Source organism: Bos taurus, chromosome 15 (genome assembly GCF_002263795.3).
Source record: "Bos taurus isolate L1 Dominette 01449 registration number 42190680 breed Hereford chromosome 15, ARS-UCD2.0, whole genome shotgun sequence".
NCBI classification, from domain to species: Eukaryota; Metazoa; Chordata; class Mammalia; order Artiodactyla; family Bovidae; genus Bos; species Bos taurus.
In genome coordinates this window covers 76,556,687-76,563,378 of record NC_037342.1, presented here as the reverse complement: position 1 = coordinate 76,563,378, position 6,692 = coordinate 76,556,687, and the positions used below count along the sequence as shown (strand labels likewise).

General features: G+C 42.9%; 1 protein-coding gene across 9 annotated transcripts in view; it reads left to right on the top strand.

Moving 5' to 3' along the window:
* Positions 1–1,084: 1,084 nt before the first annotated feature.
* Positions 1,085–6,692, top strand: part of AMBRA1 (autophagy and beclin 1 regulator 1) — a 172,586-nt gene continuing 166,978 nt past the window's right edge. For 7 of the 9 annotated variants that reach the window (XM_059874720.1, XM_059874721.1, XM_005216457.5 and 4 more), the window contains exon 1: positions 1,085–1,293. The gene's annotated coding sequence lies outside the window, so the exon portion shown is untranslated. 9 annotated transcript variants of the gene reach the window in all.

Below are 6,692 nucleotides of genomic sequence, written 5' to 3'. Positions count from 1 at the left end.
TACTCATTTGAAAAGTCCTCTAAAACAATGATAGACAATAAAGCGTTTTGTCCTCATATTTTGGATGCTGGTCTTATCATGCATTATATATGTATATGAATTGCCCCTTAAATAGTTTCATGCGTTTAAAGGATTTTTTAAAAATTACAGAAAATTGTAAATAATTGTAAATAAAACTAATGCTGTAAGTATGTGGGATTTCACTTTGACTGGATTATATACTCTTTAATAAGGGCTGGGACTGTCTTTTCTTTTTAAACCTAAGGAGGGTAAGATAAACTATTATTGCTCACAGTTGGTAAACCATACTGTGGTGATCTACATGATTTATTAAATTATGCTTGGAATGAACATATTACCATATTTGTGCTGACCATGTTAGTCTGTCTACTAAGAGAGTTCAAAAACAGGCCATAGTTGTGCCGATAACACTTTGTTGAGTTTAGAACCCAAAGAGTCGATTGGTTATTATGTATTATTAAGAAGCACAGCTGTGGTTCTAGGCCTTTGGAATAAAATTAAAGCAGTATGTCTATTATATTTCCTGCTGTAAGATCAGACTGCACAACCCTGAACGTTCCCAGCTTTTCTCTGCTATGCTTATGGGAGCTAATTGGAGCTTAAATAGAGATTATTTGTTCCTCAGCCTGGATTCTCTCCGTGCCTCTGCTATATCTTTATCTATCTAATCTATCTTTTTTAAAATTCACCTCACTGAGCCAATAAGGTCAAATTGGCTCAGGTGGGATAAATACTGTTGAGAGTCCATAAGGTAGTCGCTGAATTACAGTTAAGTAACAAAGTGTTATTATACTAAGACTTGCCCTTCAACATTCTCAAGAGAAATTCCGGTTCTCTAAACAATTTAGACAGCCCGCACTCGACACAGAAAATGGCAGAAGCCCGTCTACTCTGACTCCACGGCTTATGATCTGGGTTCGTTTATTTATGCCTTGGACAGGAGCCGGACCTGGAGTTGGAGCGAAGCTGTTTCTCGACGCTCAACTGCGGTTCCCTGAACGATTGCTTGGGCGCTCCTCCTTTGAGGTCTGGGGCGTTCGTCTATTCGGTGATCTCCTGCGCCGTCTTCTCGCTTGATGTCTCCCGAGCGGCAGCGGCGGCGGCGGCGGCGGCGCCGGGTCGAAGGCTTCTCGTCCGCGAGGCCCCCGCGCTCAGGCTGCTTTCTCCCGCCGGTCGGCGGAGCGGACCTCTCGCTTCCTTCTTGCCTCTCCTTCTAGTGCGCGGCTCAGTCCACCCGTTGGGCTGCAAACCGAGCCCCCGCCCGCCTCGCAGGTAGGCCCGGGAGGAGCCTGGGAGGCCCCGGCCCGGCATCCTTCCCCTGCCGGGTTCGGAAGACCTTGGCGCCGGCGGGTGGGTAGGTGGGCGGGCGCGCCGGTCGGCCGCGGAGACTCAGGCAGAGGAGGAGCTACACGGCGGCGGCTTTCGGGGGCGCGGTCGGAGAGGCGGCGGGCAGCGGAGGGAGAAACCGGAAGGAGGGAAGGGATGCTGGGGTTGCCGCCTGGAGTGGTCCGGGAGCGAGGGCTCGGTGGGTCCGGGGAGGGTGTCGGTACCCCCAGTGTGTGGGAGAAGCCTCTTTCTAGCAGCGGATAGAGCTTTGCGCGCTTTGGCCTCCCGCCCCCCAAAGGCTCCGGGTGTCACGACTCAGTTGCACTGGGGGACACTCTCCGAGTCCGGCCTTCGAAGGGACCCTTGACTAGGTGGAGGCCTGCGGCCGCAGGGCCCTCCGGTTCCTCTGAGCCAAGTGTCACGTTCTCGCCTATTTTTGGGTAGGGAAACTGAGGTTGATCTGGGACGTGACTTTCCCCATATCCGGCACAGATCTTTAAATGTACTGTGAGTTCATTTTTTCGTTGTTTACCAGTTCATTGTGTGTGTCCCCCCGCCCCATACTTAACCAGTCATTTTATCCACATAGTGATTTGTCGTTTGATTGTCTCTCTAGTCCCTCCTTCCGAGGAATATAGGTAGATTCCGTCCCTGGAGACTTCAGAAGTAAAGGGAACACGCAGTCTTGCGGCTGGTTTTGCGTTGAAAGTCTGTATCATTTTAGCGGGAGGAGTCATGACAATTTCTTTTTGTTTCTTGATAGAAAATTTTGTTTGCTCCCTGGTTTGCTTTCGGTTTGGTACTTTCTGTCTCCTCCTTCCTCGCAGCCTGTTTCTCACTGGAAGTCTTTCTACTGTGGTGTTAAGTACTTAATGTCCTGAAGAGGATGGTCAAGATTTTGAAGTCAGATATTTGTCCTGAGAGACTGCTTTCTAGGAAGAATCCAAATAAAACCCAAGGAGTCTCTTTTTTGCCAGTGTTGTTGTATTTCATTAGTGACTTAGTTACTGCGTATACTAGAGTTTAAAAGACTATGTGTAGAAATCATTCACATATTGACATATTTAAATCGAAAGTTTAAATATGGGAACTCCATTATTTTTTCCTTTTCTCTCCTAGCCCGGAAACTTTGGAGACTAAATGTTCTTCCTCATTTTATTTTCATTGGATTTAGTGGCATGATTCTAATTTGTGTAATTTCTTTGTTGAAAAAAATAATCAACCTAGAGGTCATTCTAGGTTGAATAAGTATTTCCATAGTACAAATTTAGAATCAGTAGGAGTTGGGTTTTCTTAAGGGAGAAGAGACTAAATTTGTAGTCCTTGGAGGGAGACTATACAAGTCTATGTACTTTAACAAATTTAGACTTCTCACATGAGTTTTGGAAGGATTATTGTTTTTTCTTTCTATTATCATTATCATCATCATTTTAGTGAGGTCAGCAGGATTTAAATGTAGGGGCCCTTGATCTTGAGTGATTTCCTAATTGCCAGATCCTGAGTGCTCCCAGGAAGAGATTAATGAAGAGTTACTAGACTGTCTTTATGGAGACTCTATATTGGGAAGTTAGGCTAATGTATGTTCTCTGAAAAAGTTTCTATGACAGAAGAGAATTTAATATCAGAGAAAAGAATTTAGAGGGCTTCCCCGGTTCTATCCCTGATCCGGGAAGAACGTCTGGAGAAGGAAATGGCAAACCACTCCCACACTCTTGCCTGGGAAATCCCATGGACTGAGGAGCCTGGCAGGCTACAGTCTATGGGGTTGCAAAAGAGACACAACTCACTGAACAGTGACAACAACAAAGAATTTAGAGGAGGGAGGGACATATTCCCCTGGAGATTGATAGGTTCTGCATAGAATTTAGAGTTAGTGGCTCCTAATGAATGCTAAATAAGAAATGAAATTTGCTGTGAGTGTCAGGAAGAAATGTTAGGAGTATTTTGTTATGCTTTCGTGGAAAATAATTAGCAGAGGTTTAAGTTGAATTGAAGAGGACAAGAAATTTGGTTGTGGTGGAAAGGGTGGAACTTCTTATCAGCTTCCCCTCTGCTTTGTGGTAGACATTCACTCAACTTTTACCTTTCTGGGTTAACTCTTGTGTTCTGCTAATGTCAGGTCAAGCTCTCTTCTGGCCTTTCTTTCAGAATTTACAAATTCCGAATGTGGCTGAATTATTCTGTCTTCTCTTTTAGTAAGAAAGTTCTTGGGGATTGTTAAAGATGTGAATTTCTTTGAATGTCTTTTAGAACTTATCCTGAAAGGAGTTATGTATACCACTTAAAAAAGTTTCATTATATATATCACTTGAAAGCAGTTGGTTATTTTTATTAACAGAATAATAGCTTAGTTTTATACCGTATAATTTTCAAAATATTTTGCAACTTGTGTTAGGTTACTTATGAGACTTTTATCCTTTTGATCACGGTCCTTTATGCTGCTTATTAATACTGAATCCAAAACAGACATTTATGGTCTTCAAGGATCTTGTTGAACGTTGACAGTTTACATGGGTGGTTTATCTCACTCTTCCCGTTTATCTGACTCTTAAAAGACTTGGAAGGAAAAGTTTGTTGTTAGCACACTGCGGCCTCTTTTTTAAAGATACTTCTCAGCCCTGATTGAGTTATTTTGGAATGGGATGCAGATCTTTTTGCCCAGTGGTTTGGTTTACCAAAAAAAAAAACCTAAGGTTTTTTCAGTTCCTTTAATCATAGTCATGCTCGTTTCTTTCTCCAATTGTTCCTCATAAACCCAGAGAGAACTTTCTGTTTCTTGTCATATTTTTTTGTTTGTACGGAAGTGCTGTGGTACCACCTCTGCTGCGGCTTGGGGATATAATTGATGTTTTATATTTTCAAACCCCTCCTCCCCCCAAGTTAATTAGATCAGGTTTTTTTTTGTTTTTTTTTTTTGGTCCCTTTTTCTCAAAGCTAAAATTAGTTACTGATAGATAAAAATTTTGTGACCAGTTATTGTCAATATATTTATGTGTCAGTAGTATGCGGCAGACTGCCAGAGCGATGTGGCTGGAAGAAAACAGATTAAGGAATCAGGCGGCCTGGGTTTAAGTCCTAGGTTTACCATCTTACTAGCTGAGAAATCTTGTACGGACTATTTAAGGAGGCCATAGGGAAGATTACTTTCCTTTATTGAGCATTTACTGTGTTGTATTCTTTACAAGTGTTAATCTCACTTAATGCTCAGAACAGTCCTTGAAGGTACATATTATTTTCCCCATGGATACTCTGATCACAGAGAAGTGAATGATTTGTCCCAGATCACACAGCACGTATGTAGCAGAGGTAGGACTCAAATTCAAGGCTTTGAGCACTTTTATGTGTCTGTATTGAAAGGATGGGAAAGATAATGCTGCTATTGTAATAACTTCTGTTGATAAAAAGAAGATACTTGAAGCTGCTTTGAAAAGATAAGGTGCTCCTCCAGTGTTAACGTCTGTGCTATCTTAGAGCAACAATGACTTGATGTCGTCTGGGTTCTCGGTCCGCTTGCTTCTTTGAAGGCAGCGTTGTGCCTGACGGTCATGGAAAACAGAAGCGACAAACATTAAGTGCCCTGGAGAAGCTTACTAAAGTGTTTGTGTCAAGGGGCACGTCCTTGGAAGTGCGAGGGAGAGAAGTTTTAGGTGCTGCCTGATACTCCCTCTATTCCAGTTAGTCCTGGCTTGTTTGTGGATTAGTGTAGTCTTTTCTAGCTTGTTCTCTGTCGCTTCCTTTGCTCTTAGGGTTGATAATCTTCACTTCTTTGCCTAAGCTTTCTCCTTTCTTCACTGAGCATTGTTGCGGTACTGTGTTTTTGTTCTGAGGTGTGAAATACTCCAGTCAGACCTTTTGGAACTCTGTCTTGATTGCAACTGTATGTTTCAAGCCTCACCTTTTCAGACTTCTATTCATCTAACAAATAATTACGGAAGGCTTATTAGATGCTGGGGTACAAAAGTAAGACATGAGTGTTCCTGACCTGATGGAATTAATTTGAGTGGGGAGCAGAATTGACCAGGTATCTGATAAAGATTGAAATGTAGGCTGTGCTGTAAAGGAAACAGACAAGGGCTGAGGGGAGAGAGAGAGAGATGAAGGCATGAGGAATGCACTGGGCGTTTGTGGGAGTTGACAGTAAGTCCCCTAAAAAGTTGCAATCACAACATACCACGATTCAGAGAATTAAAGTTCTCCTGTTGCCATTACAATGGAAGTCTTCATAGATTGCTGTCTGTAATGTTTGTCTGTTACTTAATGTATGATAACACTGGATTTGGCTTAGTAAAGGATCAGATCAGATCAGTCGCTCAGTGGTGTTCGACTCTTTGCAACCCCATGAATCGCAGCACGCCAGGCCTCCCTGTCCATCACCAACTCCCGGAGTTCACTGAGACTCACGTCCATCGAGTCAGTGATGCCATCCAGCCATCTCATCCTCTGTCATCCCCTTCTCCTCTTGCCCCCAATCCCTCCCAGCATCAGTCTTTTCCAGTGAGTCAACTCTTCGCATGAGGTGGTCAAAGTACTGGAGTTTCAGCTTCAGCATCATTTCTTCCAAAGAAATCCCAGGGCTGATCTCCTTCAGAATGGACTGGTTGGATCTCCTTGCACTCCAAGGGACTCTCAAGAGTCTTCTCCAACACCACAGTTCAAAAGCATCAATTCTTCAGCGCTCAGCCTTCTTCACAGTCCAACTCTCACATTCATACATGACCACAAGATAACCGTGACTTAATGAATATCTAGCATGCTTGACTAATGAATTTAATTTTTACTTCTTATAGTTTCCATTTATTAGTTTTTTCCCTGAAGAAGCTATTCTTTGAAAGTTGAGTTCAGTGAATTTGAAAACTGCGTATGGGCCTTCAAATGTTCATAGCAGGGAATAAACTGAAGTATTTAGCTTTACTTAAAGGGAGAGACCCTTTGCCCTCAAAAAAGATCTTCATGACCCAGATAATCACGATGGTGTGATCACTGATCTAGAGCCAGACATCCTGGAATGTGAAATCAAGTGAGCCTTAGAAAACATCACTACGAACAAAGCTAGTGGAGGTGGTGGAATTCTAATTGAGCTATTTCAAATCCTGAAAGATGATGCTGTGAAAGTGCTGCATTCAATATGCCAGCAAATTTGGAAAACTCAGCAGTGGCCACAGGACTGGAAAAGGTCAGTTTTTATTCCAGTCCCAAAGAAAGGCAATGCCAAAGAATGCTCAAACTACCGCACAATTGCACTCATCTCACACGCTAGTAAAGTAATGCTCAAAATTATCCAAGCCAGGCTTCAGCAGTACGTGAACCACAAACTTCCAGATGTTCAAGCTGGTTTTAGAAAAGGC